This window comes from Phalacrocorax carbo, chromosome 1 (genome assembly GCF_963921805.1).
Source record: "Phalacrocorax carbo chromosome 1, bPhaCar2.1, whole genome shotgun sequence".
NCBI lineage: Eukaryota > Metazoa > Chordata > Aves > Suliformes > Phalacrocoracidae > Phalacrocorax > Phalacrocorax carbo.
Genome location: NC_087513.1, coordinates 150,414,127 through 150,432,810, shown reverse-complemented (window position 1 = coordinate 150,432,810; position 18,684 = coordinate 150,414,127).

The window sequence follows — 18,684 nt, the reverse complement described above, 5'->3', positions numbered from 1 at the left end:
CCTATGGGCCAACTACTATAAATATTTCTGACAAAATGGGCTGGGAAAAGAGATAAAGCTTTACTGCTTCCTGCTTTTACTTTGACTTCAATATGCCAACAAATGTTAATAATATGCTAAAATGCAGAGCTTGGAATATAAAGGTGTCCCCCTCAGTTCTCTAACAGACAGGAGAACGGCAGTTTCCCATCAAAGACTGCGACTCTTCAAGATGCGCCGCCCAGATATATGTATATTAAGATGCTGATGATCTCCAGACATATGAGGGAAGATGCAAAGGGACAATCACATCCTTCACCACTACAGAGTCTGGAAGCCGTAGGCAATGGCTAAAACAGATCTCAGGAGCTACTGGCACAAAACCGTAGAAGCATGGGTAAAAAGTAGCTATTTCAAGCATGCAGCTATTCCTGCCTTGTTCATGCTTACGCAGAAATCAGTATACATCTCTGAAGTGTTGACCGGGCACACCAGCGAGGCATTTTTCCCAAAGCAGGAACCTGAATATGAAGCCTCAGCTGTGGAGACGTGTTGAATAACAGCGTGGGCTGAGGCTGACATCAATACTTTGGAAGTGTCTGAAATACAAACCTGTGCTGTCAGTTCTTGTCTCTTTTGGTGAACTCTGGCAAAGCAGCTTCCACCTATCTTGGGAAAAGAGGTTTAAACAGCTGAACTCCTTCCTGGCAAAGGAAGAACGAGGTCTAGCGCCTCCAGGGAGGGCTTTCTATGACAAATGGGACTCAGTTTGGATCTTTCTATTACCTATTTTCATTTCAGATGGCTGGTAGCTTTAGATCTGAAGGAAGCGTTAGTCTCTGCTCCCACATAAATGTCGATTTGCAATGTGGGTTTTTGTTTTTTAACTATCTTTTGTGGCAAAAATGTAATGGAGAAAAGGTATTAAGAGGAATCAGATGCCAAGAAAAATCAAAGAGGACTAAGGCCAGCAGCAGTTCAATCTGCTTTGGCTAAATCAACAGCTTAAGCAAACACTGTCTAACATTCCTTTGGGGGCAGAATCCTGCCAAAGACGCTATGGACACCTATGCAATCGGTTCCCACAATAGTGAAAAAGAGGGATATTTTGCAACATGTAGTCAGCAACTTAAATAAATGCCCTGCTATGGAGGAGGTGGTCCTTCATTCAGCATGCTGATGTATCCCTGTGAGCAGCTGGTACCCTGCATGGTATGGGTGGAAGCAGCTGCCTGGCTCTGGGACGGAATCCCCCCCCCAACACACACAAAAACACACCCACATTTACACCTGCTGTCTGCTATTTCTCCATTGCTCTCCTAAACACACCCTTAACACTTCAGACTACTTGCACACCCTCATTTACCACTGTCCTCACCTACCACGGCTCTCCAGACTAAGACCACAAGCACATGCTCCAAAAATAACTCACGGTAGCTGTCCTATGGTAGCATCTGCTCCATAAGCACCAACCCACAGGCTGATCTGTAGAAACCATCCACAAGGAGGTTTAGTGCACATCGGCCCCTCCACCTCGGTAGTGCTACAGAGCCGTTTGAAGAGGTTGGTGTACCAGTGGTTGAGAGAAAAGCACATTTCTAATGCTTATTTCTATGTTTTCATAATATTTAATGAATTGGCATGTAAAGATAATAATGCAATAGAGCTTATGAAAAAAAGCATTGTATATTCACCCCAGTATTTTTTTTTATCAGAATGAGTTACATTCTGCCACAGAAAACAAGTAGGAGGCTTTTGCAGGCTTGTAAGAGCTGTCTGTCACTTGCTGAAGGGAGCTTCCAGAGATTCAGTAAGTTTTTAGGGTAAACCACCCTGTATAAAAAGAGAAGTGAGGGGGTTTTTTAAACCTTGCATAAAAAGGAACTGCTATCACAGGGAGAGACAGAAGCAGCTTTATTATTTGACTCCTCAAAGCAAAATTTGCCAAGATTTTTAAATGGCAGACAAAAGGAGAGGAGCCAGGGAAGAGAAGAGCACAGCACAGCCCAGGTGGGATGTCTTTCCACAGCCCAAACAAAACAGGCAGAGACAGGGTTAGAGATATCACTTGGTCAAAAGAAATTTTTCATTATTAAGCCTCAGTGCAAAGAGTGGGGCAAACGAGGATGCACAAACTCAGATGCACCGCATCCCAGGAAAACACATGATTCACCCACCAGTGCAAAAAACAGCAGGCGACAGAGCTGTGATGTTTTAGTTGTCTTACATACACCTGGGTTTCAGGGTCTGGTTGCTCTCAGGAAGGGGAAGTGGGTGCATTTGTCAGCACACCATAGGGTGTTATATACAGGCAGGGTTATATTCCTGTTAGCAATCCCCGCTATGGTGAGGACTAAGTTCCCAGAGAGGCTAAAAGTTTCCTTTAAGAACAGGTTAGACAAGTGTCTGGCAGGAACAACATAAATGCAGGTCATCCTGCCTCAGGCAGAGTGTTGGACCAGATCACCTCCCAGGTTCTAGTCTGGTCTTATTTTCTGCGGTTTCTGTGTTAATACCCAGCTAAACAATGAAGTGGTAGAATCTGGAAAGTTTATAATGTCTGCAGCTCTGTAGAGAACACAAGGGAAACAGATGGAGGTTTTAGAAAGGAATATTTCCTAGAGAAATACTAAGGAAACTGGAGTGGGTTTGCACTATGAGAAAAAAAAGATAAATAGAAAGAAGAGGACAATGTTCTACCATTGCACTGCATTTAAGAGACCTGTTTACCACACAAGTAAATGGAGGGGTTGGTCTGCCCTAGATGGGAGGAGCTGCTGTGTAGTCAGAGTTCAGACTGCAGAACAGGCAGTATTGGATGAAAACCAAGAGTTTTGCAGACACATCACCACAGACCCACATCTTAGGGCTAGACCTGTGCATGTACACTGCAAAAGCTGTGGGAGGAACTGGAAGGTGTAAAAATATCCCTGGATTGCTAGCCACCAGCAACGGGCTGGAAATGGCCCTATCTCGGTTTCCTGAGCCACCAAAACTGGTTTGCAAAGAGAGATTGAGCGTACCAGGCAGGATATGTTCCAATCAAAGTGGTATACGAGCCAGAGCCAGTAGGCTGCACACGGGGACAAGTTGGGTGGGATAAGTGGCTCCTGAGCCAGCTGGGCACCTCTGGGGATGCTCAGAGCATGGCTGGGTACTGCCAGGGGCCCATGGGCACATCCCATAGCTGTTTGGCACGTTCATAGCTGCAAGTTGTTTGAGGCAACCTCTGTAATGCACTGTAATTTCTATCCTTTGAAGGGATAGAAAAAATACATTTTTGTAGATCAGTGCATTTTCTCTAAAGTCAGGTAACTACAGAAGATCTTAGAAAGTTTCTAGTTGCATTACATTGTCACTTAAGATTCATCAGTGTGTTTTGTCCTGTTGTATAAAAATACAAATGTGCTTGGATGGGGAAATAAGGCTTTTGTGGAAGGAAGAGGGAAATTAAGTAATTACGGTTTATGCAGACAGGACTCTCTTTTCCGCATTCAAAAAGTGTTGAGGAAAAAGCCATTTCATAACACCAGCAAATGCTGCTTGCTTTGGGCATAATTTTGAGTCAGGGGAATTAAATTCCAGAAATATATTTTCTGGGAATAAAAGGTCTTTCTGATGCATCATATGGCACGGATGAAACTAATGAGGCTGAAGACAGGCATTTTCCTTGGGGTAGCAACCCAGCTGCACTGAGACAGAGCAATATTTTTTATGGACTCTCAGACAAAATTCATGGAAATTGCTCTGGAAATTGCAAAGCTCCAAGCTTGTCAATGCTCAGAGTACTTGAGAGGTGGACACAGCCTACGCCTGAAGACCAGTTTCCTTACAATGCCAGCAGATCAGTGCTTATGTCAGCAGTGTCTGCTTTCTAAGGTAACTGAAGACCACCATGTGAACAAGCTTGTGAAAAAAGGTACTGAACGAATTGGGAGCCCAGCACCCTGCATTGACATTAGTTCTTGACCTACACCCCTGACTCTGAGGGTGTTTCCACCCACTCCTCTCTGACATTTGTACACACGGAGGCGGAGGAGCACAGGGCTGGAGGGGATCTGCTGTGTCACTGAATCCTGTCCCCATTGACTGCAACAGAGGCTTTGAGCAAAGGGCCATTTCCCATGTCCTCCACACAAATATGTCCTGCCACAAGCTTGAGACCTGGAAAAGGAAGGAAAAGACCAGTCATGATACCTTTAATGCAGCAGAGGAAGAATTAGGAGAAATTGAGAACATTTCCAGTCCCTGCAGTCACAGGGTAACTGATGGATGCTTGAAGGTAGATCATGGCCTGTGTTGTGAATGAGGGACACACTCTGCCCTTCCCTGACAAGCCATCCAGCAGGATAACACCTTTCTGACCCCAGATCACAAACTGCTTTAACTCTCAGTATGTGAACTGGGCAGACTATGGCTGCCTTAGCAAGTAACAAACTCAGTAAAAATGGATTTGTAGTGCAAAACCATGGGTGCTGAGGACATGTCATTGACACAACACAATTTAGGGGGGGATAACCACTAGTCTAATCCCCATGACCACGTCGGGGCATATTAGATGTGCAGCTGAAACACACCTGGTTTAATCTACTTTGGGTAACCACATTCACAAACCCTGCAGCTTTGCCATGATGCAACCCACACTGCAGTTAGTGGGGACCACAAGGACCACCACTTCAAAACTACATTCCTGATTGGGGTTAAAATGTTGATGTAGATGCACCTGCTAACAACCCACCTGAGAGCATTAAGCCATCAAGAGCACCTGTCTGTGTCCTCTCTCCCACCTCCTCAGAGAAAAGTACATGTACAGAAAAGAGCTGATGACAAATTATACATCTTGATGACAGAAAGGAGTTCCTCTTTGTGCCTTACAGGTGATCAGTGGATACCCAGAAGGGAATAATATTAGGTGAAAGGATGGTGTAAAGAAGCAGCAGAATAGCATCAGCTCCTCTTGCAGGTATTGGCATTTCACACACCTCGTCTGTCTCCAGTAATTCTCTCTTTCTTTTTGCAGCTCTTGCTGCAAGAAGTGGCTAGGAGGGACATGGAGCTCTTTGATGAAGAACAAACCTGAGAGCTCAGAGTACTTCAAAAAAGCTCTCACTGCTTGCAAAAGTCGAGCCTTGACAAACCCCTCTCCCTTCAGACACAGAGGACTCCTTCAGACACAGAACTTTAGGGAAACGAGCTTGTGCAGATCTCCTTCATTTTATCTTTAGAGAAGAGAAATAGGCCATGCATCTTTCAGAGGTGTGTTTAGTGTCTATCACTTACTGAGACCACAGCCTCATGAAGCGGGCAGGCTTTAGACTGAGGTAACCTGTACCCAGTCATTGTGGACTGGAGCCTGGAAACTGCAATGACCTCTCCACCCCTGGCTTTTACAAAGAAAAAAAAAGAAATTCCTGTCACGCTTGATATGATACAAACAATAGAAAATAATTAACTATTCCGTATCCTCTTCATTAGGAGTCAGGGTTAAGATTATTCTTTATATATAAAAACATGTCCTGCAGTGGGATTACACAGCATCTAGAAATGCAGACACAGAGTATACTGCTGATGAAAAGAGTCACTGAATTTGCATGACAGACCTGTGTTTGTCAGGAGACTTCAGACTGACAGGTGTTCAAGGAGTTAACATCTAAGAAAGAAAAAGGACACCCTTTTTTTTCCCAAACACTCAAAAGGAAAGTGTATGTGCAGGTTTTAGTGTTGTTCTTACATCCAGTACTAGAAACCTTGCTTTATTCATTCATTAAATCAGCACCCATTTATCCCCACAACTGACTGAAGTGATCTTAATGATAAATGGCTTGTTACACAAGAAGTTATTAAGGGAGAATTAGTGACATTAAGAATATTTCACCATTTAAATTATAATAAGTCGTCTTCCTTGTAAAGTTATTTCTTTCAGTAATCCATTCTGACTTTAGTATCTCCTGAACTAGAATTAGTAACATTAATACAATTTTTACTATTGAAATTATGATCCATCTTTTTCCCATAGCTGGGTATTTCATTTAGTAAAGGAGACTAAATTAATATCCATACAAAGATATTATTTAATTTAACAAGAAGTCTTTCCATGGTTGGATGAGGTAATAAAAAGCTTAATTATTGAAAGTTACTAATAAAGGTAAAAAAAAATCTTGATGAAAGCGGTATGCCTTTTATGAGAATCTGGAAATTTCTGTTCTTTTCTGTTCAAAAAGGCTCTAGGATTTTTAGAAAAGGAAAATCATGATTCTATGATTCCACAAGTCTGCCACTCTCCTTTTCATACCTACTTGTTATTCTAAAAATCCCAGAGTTCATCAAGAAGAGAAGAATCACAATGTCATCTGAAGAATGTAGAATTTGTACATCTAGTTTCCTATTTTATCATGCACAGGCTCACACAGACCAAATTAATAAACACATTGACCTCTTTTTAAAAAAACTAATGGCTTCAGAAGACTTGGATCTACTGGATTTATGGGAGACAATGAAGATTTATTTATAAGAGCTAATTACACCTTATTATCTGTAATGAATGTCTTTCCAATTAATATTGTAAGAGAAGAAATTGCAAGGTTAAAAAATCTAATCACAGAAGGAACGTGCTTCTGAGTGGCAACCCTAGTGTATGGCTACTGCCATGCAGGCAGAGAGGGCCAGATCCAGCAAATCCTTACTGACGCTACCCTTAGCAAATTATATTGCTATCTATCTCTCCATATCTGATATATAATGCTAGCTTTACAGGAAATGTAATGAGACTTGTAATGGACTTCATCTACCTTTTAATAACACAGTGCTCAGGAGAAAATCATTATGAAAGGCAAAATCATTATTATGACTGCTTTTACATAGTCAGGAGCTGAAAGGCCATAATCTAGGTAATACAGCTATTTATTAAAGCAAAAAAAAATGTTAACCTGGAGAAAATGTACTTTCCGGGCCTAATCCTGCAGATTTTTTTCATCCTGTGCAGAGTCTACTAAAGTCAAGTTATAAATTATTTACAGAAATAGGTCGTTAGGTAGTATATTAGTTGAATGTCACAAAAATAACTTAAATGCCATTAAAGAACAGGACTTGTGTATTTCCATGGCCATCTCTTGCACTAAAATAATAAAAAAAAAGGCAATGAACCCATTTCCTTCTCAGAAGAGATATGGAGGAGGGTTCACAAGCAAGTACCAAGCCTGTGGTATAGGCCCAAATCTTGCACTCCAGCATGGCCCAGAAACATGGTGTGTCCCAGGCAGGCCATTCGTGCAGCCAGTCCTGCTGCCACCACTGAACTTTTCAATAGCATCTCTGAATTCTCTCCTTGGGGCCATGGAAAACATTTAGATGGGCCACAAAGCTAGCTTGCACCTTAATATTGAAGGATGTAACACAAAACTGCTGCCTTCTCCCAGCGTGCCCTTTTTCTTTGCTGTATTTGGTTAATAAGAGTGATGGCCTGAATTATGAATTTGAGAGCTAGACCAAGACTCAGCTTTCCCATTGCTCAGGGCACTGGATTTGGTAGAGTTGGCTGAGCAGTTTCAGCCCATCTCCTCACTTACAGAACCAGTTTTCACAAAAATGTAATCCAGGAAGCTGAAAAAACGCAGGATTGCTGGACTGTAGTAGTATGTTATGTTCTGGTAAAATAAATCAGCTGGAAGGCTGCTGAAAATGTCCTAAAGAGTGGTGGAAGAAACCGCTTCTGAACACCAGCCACAATTCACCTTCCTGTATAACCTTTTGTGCATGGGGGTGACTTGTCGACAGCAGGGGACATACAGATCGTGTCACACTGGAGAGGGCGGCGGGTTCGAGCCTAGCGCACAAGGCGACTTCTCATGTCACAAGGTTCAGAGGGATGGCACAGCATCCATGGCATGTATCCACACCGTTCCCTCCTGGGTCAGTTCCTAACTCCAAAAGGCACCAAGATCACGGTTTTGGATGGCTGGTTCAACCGAAAAGCCTTCCTTTACTCCTGCCACACATCTCACCCATTGTGTAGGTGCTGCGTATGATGTGTAAGGGCAGAGAGCTACTAGAGGTCATCCAGTACAGGTACCACAGAATTTGGTGGGCATAACACAATGCATGACAGATACCCAACATTGCAGTCCTATTTCTTTGTATTAAAACAAGCCTTACACTGCATGAACGCATTATTCTCTAGTATTTAATTTCTAAACCCACTAGATTTTCAGGCCTACATCTTAACAAAATGCATACTTGAAGTGCATAAAATGAATATTTTATACCTCCAGAATCCTTAACTTGTCTGACTGATTAAAACCAAACCAACCAGCACTAAAGCTAAGACTACTGAAAGCTGGTATCTAACACATTAACTTCTCTTGATTTGTCTTGGTTAGAAGGCAAAGAAAATCAAAATAGTTTGTAGAGCTGTAATTAGTGCTTTACTTGTGATACGACACTAGAATGAACTGGCTTACAAATAGTTATTTAATTTGATTTTTAGTTTGAAGATTGGTTATGCAACCTTCATTAATGATTTATTTATCTGAAGTTATTTATCAGTCATTTTAGCACCAGGGGCAAAGCCGGTTCTCCTGAGGGCAAACTTCAGTGTAAGACTCACTGAAGTATTTATGGAATGAAATATTTACTTCATTTCTGGAACATGCAATAATGTGCCTTCCACAACATGGAAAACCATGAGATATTCCCAGTGCCTGATTTCACCAAATGTATGAACATTTATTTAAGCTATCCAGATTGGCATAGTATATGCAGTTATAGTAACAATAGCTACATCTGTAGCATGCTTCCAGGTATTGCAAACTGTTCAGGATGGGGACGAAGTGAAAACACAGTTTCTTTAAAAATTGTTTATAATTATAACGACGCGCCCTGTGAATTTTGGCCTCTATTTACTGTGTTTGCTATAAACTTGCCATTCATTCTCTGGCTTTTTTTTTGCTAGCTGCTGCTTCCCGCTCTGGCCTAGACATAGCCGTGCTTTGCTCAGTTACAGAAACAGTTTGTGTTCTCAGACGGTTTATGGGATCTTTTCCCTCAGCACAGATGTGATAAATGCATCTATGCTTTGCATTTTAACAGCAAAAAAGGGAAGAGGAGGGCTGAGGCAAAAGTAGTCTTCAGAAGATCAGAAGTACCTAAAAGAGTGCAAAGGTAGGATAATTTTTAATTGAGAAATCCTTTTTATCCCCAACATCGTCATTGTGGCTCTTTATCAAGTTGAAAATTTACATAAGGTGACAGATTTTAGTTGTCTTATTTGTCTTAACAGTTCCAGAAGAAAGGAAAAACTCTGACAGGCACCAAGAGGAGGACTCTAGTTTCACCTAAGCATGGCTGCTAATGATTTTAACCAGATCCATCTTAAAGGTTTTATTACACAGTTCTGCCACTGTTCATAAGAGAGGAGAGATAAGGGAACAGACTCCCTTGCAGCCAGACTGTTCCTGAGCACGTATGGGAATTCACTGGACACTGATTTGGCACAGGTAGGTACAAAATAGACCCAATGGAATGACGGCACCAGGACACAACAGTGCAGGTCAAGGCCCAATACCCTACCACGTTAAGAAACCATGCTTCTGTGCTTCACTCAATATAGGTCTGTTGTATTTGATACCAGAAGCGAATTGATTTTAGTGGAGAGACTTGAAAGCAGATAATGTGTGCTCTGCTGGGAGATGCCACATCACTGGTGGTGGCAATGTCCCTTGAGGAGGATTTCACACAGAGGAAAGGAGGGAGATGTTGTGCCTCTGAAAGATTTCGCTGCATAGGAGACTGTTAATGAGTAACACACATTTGCTCCATACCCTACTGAGACAATGTCTTCCTATCAAGAAAAGATGTTTTAGAAATGCACTTAGACTTTCTCTCTTAAATACAGCTGTAAGGAGAAATCCCACATAGCTGGAGACACAAGGAAAGACAGGATCTCCCGGCATTGTCCAGAGAAAGCTATCTAACTTGATGTCCCAGCAGGGGAAATGCTGTGAACCTGATGCACACTCTCTCGCTTGCTGTTATTGAAAGCCATTATTAGTTTGGAAAGAGAAAGTGGTTTGGCTGCATCTTTCACGGTACAGTAACTCCGGTCAATCGGATTCTTGAAGCAGGCCATCTAAAAAGTGTATTGTTACTTCCTCTTAATTTTTTGGTGTGTGTACTTATTAACAAAATATATTAATAAGTACCCTGGGATGAAGAGAGAGGGAGCTGCAACAACAACCATTTGCAGAACATCATCAGGTTCAAACATCACCACTACCTTTTTCAAAGTTAGTAAAGACATGCCTTTGGATAGAGGCCAAAACTGAAGGTATATCACAGGCTGTCCCAAAACCTTTGATATGTTCCAACTGCAGTGGAATGTGTACAGTTAATGCATAGAGATGCACCTGGGCTAAGCCATGCCAGGACAGAGTTGCCCTCACTGTGGAAGTCCAATCCATCCTGTGAGCCCACAGCACTCAGCTGGCCATTGTGTGGGGAGGATGATCATCAGTATCTCCTTGCTGGAATGAGGAGTGGAGTCCAGCCAGGGACAGGCAATTAGATACCGTAGAGCAGTGCTCAGGCTTAAAAGCTGAAATGAAGGGTGTAGTCGTGCCAGTCTCTCACCTGCCATGTGTAGTAGAAAATTTCCTGAGCCCATCCTGCACAAAACAGAGTCACTATTTGGTCTCTGATGGGAAAATGTTAGCATAAGCAAAGGGCTCTAGGCGAAGGAAGACTGATAACACTTCTCCCTAGTCTCTCCACCTTCATAATTAAAAGGGGAAATGAAAAAAGGATTTAGATTGTATTGAAAGAAAAGGCACCAGGGAGCAGATTCAATTTTTGAGTCATCACAGAAATTCTCTAAAATTCAATTACAGTGATGTAGATCTGACATAGGATGTATTATTATAGTACCCCAGAGAAGGTCAATAAAGTGTATTGTAAGGTCTCTGCAAGATTTCATCAGGACTATAGTATAGATAAGTCTCATTATTTCACATGTTTTGCAGCTGCTCTAACTTAATTTTCAGGGTGCCATCATATAATTATCAAAGATGATTAAATTTTATGCCCCCAGATCTTGCAGGTTATGTCTACAGGGAAAGAGTTCAAACCTATTATATAATAGGGAAGATATAATTAGACTCTGGAGAGTGAATAAATAAATCACAGTAAGCAAAAAAGGGCAACATACCTACCAACAGACCAGCACATTTACAGCTGAAGTTTATGTCGTATGATGAAAAGACCAATTTAAAGTACTGCAAATTTGCAGGTATTTCACAGAACCTTGACTTTTAACCATTTACCAGTAAAATATCTCTATTCCTTTAGATACAAAATCTGTCCACACTGACTGACGTTTTCATCTTGTCTACAAATACAGATGGTCCACAGTGACTTAATATTGCATGTGTGGGCCAGATTTTGCCTCCAGCACTCACTGTAGAATTGCAAGTGTACAAGATTTATGTATATTTAAATTCACATTAAGTTCACAATGGGAAAACAGAGAGAGGTTGGTGGTGGGGTTATTTTGTCTAGCCACAGGTCCTTACTGCAGCCTGACATGCCCTCGATATCTCGGGCATCTGTATGGGGCTGGCAGATAACACACAAGATCTGTGAGAGAGGTCTGCTCTCTCGTGAAAGAGCAGCTGAAGGCAGGGGGTCATGGTGGGATCTAAAATTACTCCCGGTGTCATTGTGTTTTAGCAAGTTAATTTTTTCCTGAGGGGTTATTTAGCTGCAGAGTTTGATCCAGTGCCTGCTGAAGGACCCAGGTGTTTTGGTTGCTGGGATAGGTCCCAAGACAATTTTAATCATCAGCCTTTGTGGGTCAGGGATTTAACCTGGGACCATCCATTTATCAGTCCATACCTTTTGTGTGGTAAGGGAGTAAATTAAGAATTGCTGATTGTTGTAACCACACCTTGAAAAAATGTAGTGGGAATAGTGGCCAAGAGATGATGAGAATGAGGAGGAATGTGCAGAGGCTGAAAAGACCAACCCATTGCTGAGCGGAGAGAAACATGGATGATGCTAGTTGTCCTTTCTAACTGTTTGAAGATAAGAGGCCAACTAATCTCAATGAAAAGCAAGATGGCTATGCCTGCATATCAAAATCTTACCACACAGAAGCTTATTTACTGCTGGATTTTAAGGTCTGCTGTCCCCCTTCCAAGTGCTTGGCCCAGCCCTGGGGTGTAGGAGCACCTGCATGGCTATGCAGCCTGACCCAGGCCCTTGGCAGCCCCAGCGGCCGGTGTGGATCCGCCTTGCTTTCACCAAATGCATTTTCTTAGACAATCCTCTGTCAGTTCATGGATTTCCTCAGAGCAGCTGTATCTGCTGCATTCACAGTGTGAGGCGAGGGGAGGATGTTTAGAGCTTCTGAGGGGAATTCAGGAAGCCTTACAGAAAATGCAGCTTTTGTGATGAAGTGTAGATTTTTTTGTGGATTTAACAGGCATACAGCTGGTGCTGCTTGGATGAGGTGTTTCTGAGAAAATGACTAATTAATCATTATATCCAGACTGTTTACATTTCAGTTTGTTGTAGTACAATATAACTCCGATAAAGCAGAGTTGTTACGGGCAATTCAAACCGTTCACATTATAAGCTAGGACTTCTAGGTTTTTTTATGTGTCAGAACACCACTTTTGCCTCTGGCACTACGTGGATCAAACCCGCACAGCAAAATCCATTCTGCTCTGAACTCTTTAGTGATGCTTGGCCGGCATTACGGTTCTCACTGCCACCTCAGTTCTCCCTCTTTTGGCACTGGCTGTGGTCATTATCTGAATGGCTTATTTCACCTCACCTCTCTGCAGAGCCTCTGCGCTTCTGCCCAAACCCATGCACAACTCCAGTCCCCCACCACCTCTCACTACAGTGAGTAGCTGCGTCTGATGTCTTCCCACCATGTCCCCTCCAAAAAAACCTCATCCAGCCTCCATGTTTCTTCCCAGCTCCCATTCCCAGTCTTACTATCCAGCTCTCAGTGACAGTTTCCCTTTCCCTCCTCAGTCTCCAATGTTTTCTCAGCAGGTTTTTCTCCTAATCTGAATCTGCTTTGCATGCCCACTCTGAATTAAAATCACCCTTTTTTCTAGGCTTCCTGAGCACTGGCAAGGTGGTTGAAATTACTGAGTGTGGTATTCCAGTGCCAGAGCACTCTCATTCTTATTACTTACCTAGAGAATAGAATTTGAAGTGTGATTCCCTGGAGAGGATGGAAATGCCTACTTTAGTCTAAAGCAAGAGAGTAGAAAAATGTGCAGGAAGACCCGAAAGCCCAAGAGCAAAGAATGTTTCTAAGATTTTTAGAAAGTGAACAGGCTGGGAGTGATTTGTGACTGTATTTAAAAGAGGAGTAATATACCTAGTATTCCTAGAATGACTTTACATCAAGAATCTCAAAATATGCCAGTCATTAACTAAGCCTAACACCGCTGCTGCAAGGAAAGCATAGGCTTCACCAAGCCAGCAGATCACAAGCTGCAGAGGTAGATGCAGAACCCACAGTTCTCATTTCATGGGGTACTCTGAAGGACTAGCTCAGAAAAATTATGGTACAATATTTGGTATTTTTATTCTTGTGAAAGAAGCGTAGAAAATTGCCTGTAGTGTTTACCTGGGAATAATTTTGCATGCTCCCTTAGTGTGAAAATAATGTGTGGATATGTTTAAATTAAATTATGTATTTGTGCATGTAAATCAGGTTTTTTACACATAGGCAGAAGCATCCTCAGATGTTGTATGTGCAATTTAAGAAGCAGCTTTGAACATTTGGCCCTGTGTTTGCCCGAAGGAAAGAAATCCAGTACATTAAGATTACATTCTTCTGTGCCCAACCTTAGCAGTTCATAGAGCGTGTTGGGTCACTGACTCTGCTAAGCATTTAAATTAACTTTTCTTAACAATTACAGTAATTAAGTCTCTCCTAAATTACAAATTAAGATCATTTGGGTGCATTATAGAAGGAAAGGTGGTAGTAGCAGGGAGAAGGAAACAAAAACTTTATGAAGTCTTCAATTATTCATAATTTTACAGACCAGTTTGTGTTTTTGAAGATCAGGTTGTGCTGTTGCTGTAGGTGTGTAGGGTAAGGCATCTCTGGAGTACATCCTGGACACCATCTCTGTTCTTGCTGCTCTCCCTGCTTTTTGCATAGCCTCTTCGGCTGTCTGTAAGGTCTTTGTTAGGTACGCCAAGGTGCTAGTGTGAGTTTGCTGTGAGTTAAGCCTCTTGTATCCACAGAGCTGATTGATGTCCTCTACCTCCCTGTCTCTCTGAGCACTTGGCTGACTGGTGAGTGGCTGGCTTGCTCCAGATGTGAGTCATGACATGGACCAGTATATAAAGCATTAAGACAATGGGGGAATTTGGGCTTAAATGCAAGCTTGAGCCTCAAGTGAATATGGCAGTATAGGTAGAGCCATTAGGAAATCAACTTAATTTTTTTTTTTGTCCAGCATGTACCACAAATAAAGTCCAGATATCCTGTGAACTTCTGGAGTAGACTTGCATAATATTTGGCCAGCAAACAATTCATTTGACCTGTTGGTCTTTGTGGTTAACAGAGTAAAACATCTGGGTAGTATTGCAACAGGAAGGCGAAGGACACAGCAAAAGGAGTGGGTGGAAACAGAGAAAGAGGTGTATTACAGCAAGAGAATTTAATTTCAGATCATTAACAAAGGAAAACTGCTATCCAGCTTTGAAGGATATAAAAACAATGGAGGCATTTCGGACCTTGCATAAGCTGTAGAAAGAAAATGTCCAAAGGAGACCCCTGGAAGAGTTTAGCCAGTGGTTACCTAGTGAGAAGTCACTATGAAGGTAAATAAAGCCAGTGTGGATGCTGGAGTGGCACAAGTGAGATCTCTCCATCCAGCCTATGTTACTGTGCACCAGGTATAGTGTCATGACCCTCATTCTGTCTTCCCAAGTTTAACATTTTGTGAATGTGTTTTCAAAGTCAATTCAAGATATAAACAGAGGGACAGACTGGCTCCTGTATCTTTCTCCTCAAGCACAAGATCTAAAGACATCTGTGCAGGCTGCCAGCAAAGAGATGTTTTCTGCTGTCGTTGAACAGTAGTTGCTTCAACAGTACCTCATTGACTTCACAGATACTATTTACATGCTCACTAATGTTCCCGAGGAGTCTTGGCCACAGCAGTCAAGACCATGGGCCAGAGAAAAGATAGAAAAATGCATCAGTTTAAAACAAAATCTTTGGCTGCTGCCAACACTTCAGCCCAGTTTTCTCTATCTCCACCATTTAGTGGAGACATGTCTCTCCATTTAGTTTAAAAGAAAAAATAAACAAGATGAAAGCCTTTAGCCAGCAAGCAGTGAAAATGCTTGGAAGAGGTCTTGGTGTAAGCCCCCTGTCTAATTCAGGCCCTACCTACCAAGGGAGTACTTTGAATACTGTGTTGTTAGCTGTGCTGGAAAGGGAAACACACACACATGCCTCTCACACACCTACATGCACCTCCTATCCTGAGGATATTTTCCCAGGAACTAGCATTTTAAAATAACCTTGGGAAAAGCTTTGGATTCCTTTTGGGAGAGGATCCCAAGCAGCTTGGGTATATGTTGTGGGAACTAAAAGAAAGGTAGGGAAGGTGGGTTCTGGTCTGAGAGAGGAAATGAACTGCTTCAGAACAAACAAAACTGGGATCCTAGCACTGAGCAAGCACATGGCCTTACAATTCACCTTTAAAATGGAAACAAGAAGGGTGTGTGGAGAACGGCTTGTCAGTGGGTAGTAGACAATGCAGATGGTGACGTCACCCACACTTCCTGACTACCTGCTAACCTTAAATCATCTGTACTCGTATGGAACTATTATTGCAAGGCTGGGTTTGCTCTTTTTAACCAGCTGACAGTTTGAATTTATTATGTGTTCTGAAGGTTAGTAATATACCACAGTCATACATTGCAGGTGATACAATACTGTATTAAAATATTAATCAAATCTGCAAACCCTCTACATTCATGAAGGCAAGTAATTTGCCAAGGAAGAAGTCATAAAAAAAATGGAAATTCATTGCAATATCTTTGAAAAATGTGCTACAAGCATGTATTTGGAGAAGCATCCTGAATAATTCCTCTTAATACAAGCTCCCTAGGTTAAAGATGTATTACATATATTAAGAGTAATAAAAGTGTAATTGATTTTAAGGGATGTGAATTTAAACTCTTCTGTCACTCTGGAGAAAGAGCATGGACACCGGTTGCGTAGTGAATGGAATGGGATATTCTCCTAGACCTAGAAATTTGTTTTGGCCAGACTTACAACCTAAGTCTCTTTGATTTTTTCCATCATTTAAGTGATAAATTGTGACATCATTGTGGGTAGTTTTACCCATAATTTTATGATCCAAATATCAATTAGATTTTGGGTTTGAACCAATGGCTTAAATCACTGCCAACTCAGAAACCTAATTTTAAAAGATGTCTATAAGGTTAAAACCATTCATGCCCTGTTTATATTTCTTTAATAAATTAAAGTGATGATCATGTATTTTATATTAAAAAATGCTATGATGATCAAAATGATAACAAATGCCTCAAACATTTCTCCAGTTACCCCTTCTAAGTGATTCCTCCAAGTCAGATTACTCCAGTGTTTTATTCAATGTTTACATACAACGGAGAAGAACAAACTCCAAACTGAGAGCCTCCTGGTGTATGCCAAAAGCAAAGCATTTATGGGGTCAGGTCATGCTTGAACCGTCTACAAATAATTCTTGCAAGATAATTCACTTTTTAGGTGGCCAAATGACCTTAGCATCATGTAGCTACTTGAAGAGGACGACTGTTAACTAAAGAATTCCCTCACACATCTCCCCATAAGTGCACCGTGAACTATATGCTTTAATATGCTTGTAACTACTGTCTTTGCCAGGTGGCAGGGCTTGCTGTGGTCAGATCAAGTGTCAGATAACTTCTGAAGGATGCAGCCTGATCCATCAAAAGCGGAGGCTTCCAGGTAGAATGGGTTATCATTCAGGCACCTCCAATGACTACTACTTCTTGGCTTTTTGTTCAGATCTCGTAAATGCTAGTTGTATAAAAAATGCATTATTTGTACTGCTTAAAAACACCAGAGAAGTGCTCCTCTGGCAAACAAGTGTGAAACGTCGAGATTCCGAGGTGTCCTGCAGGGTTTCAATTACCTTTTTGCACAGGAAAGCTTATGGGCGTTGCTGATGTAATCAGGAGTAAAGTGTTTTTGAATTATTCGGATCTTATACTCTTATTGGTTTATTTATGTGTGCAAACTGACTATAGGAAGTCACCAGATGAGTATGACAGTGCTGGAGACTAACTTTGCCTGACTGGCAGGGGTTACACAAGATAAGGCAGGATTAAGCATCTGGGACTTAAAGAGGTAGTCAAATTACTTTGCAAGTGCAAACTACAGTATTCTGTTTATATGCTAATGTACTGTGCTTTATTAGACTTTGCCTCCTCTGCTGTAATGTCTAAACAAGCCAAACTCCTAATCATAGGAGTTGTCAGAGGTAGAGGCAAAGGGATGCAGGAAGAGAAGGAGCATTTTCACACTTCAGACAGCTGAATGCAGCCCTGGAAACTCTGCCTCTGACACAACCTTGTCTCAGGGGTTCCCTGCCTTATTATCCTGCTTCACATGAGATGCGCAATACAGGCCTGACAGACAGATAAGCTCTTGTGCTGGCTGCCACTGAAGTCACTGCAAGCTCCTCTGGAATATATCAAGTGCTGTATACTGTGATGTAGCCTGAAAAATCAGTCCTGAGGCAGCTGAAATCAAACATCTGAAATTATTGGCCATATTTGATCATCATTTCTCCTCTGTCTCCCTCCCTTTTCTATTAAATCAGGCTAACACCACCTGTTTTAGAGAGAAGTTGAAGATAAAATCAATATTGCTTGTAAAGCTCTGGAATACTGAGTGTTTTACAAGAGACATCCATAATATCTTGGCAACATCCATAAGAAAGTTAATACATGTGTAGCAGGGCTTGCTGTTCTGTCATTAATAATGTTCACACTTGTACATTGCATGAGGAAGAAAAAAAGGACTGCCGTTAGGAGCTACGTGTTCAATGTACATTGACTGGTGTGGGTACATGTCCAGTGTCTGGAGACGGAAGTTGCAGAGGCAACCTTCACTGTGGGCATACCACGAATTCTGGCTTTGCCACATTAATTCTGGTCTCGTAATGAGTTCCCTTGTCCCTTCACAGGCACGTGAGTACCTTTGCGTCCAGCTGTGGATATACATAGGGACCCAAGAAGCTTGCAAATTTCATTTCAGATAGCAAAAGAAAAAAAAATGAAAAAATAAACAGCCATCCTTTGAAATTATATTCTTCTTGCTAATTCTCATAACTTCCTTCTCCTATGCTAATGCTCCCATCCTTCTAGCCTGTCATTGTCCCCTTCTCTTCTTTGTTCCCTACAACCTAACCATTGCCCTGTACCTTCCTCTTTTCCTTTCCTTCTTTTCTTGCCTCCCTCCACTCACAATCATGTTTCTTCCTAGCTCTTGTATTCTTCCTGTGCACTAGAGATGGGCCATTAAAAGCATAGGAAGAAGATTTCACAGAATCATAGAATCACAGAGTGGCAGGGGTTGGAAGGGACCTCTGGAGATCATCTTGTCCAACCCCACTGCTTGAGCAGGCACACCCAGAG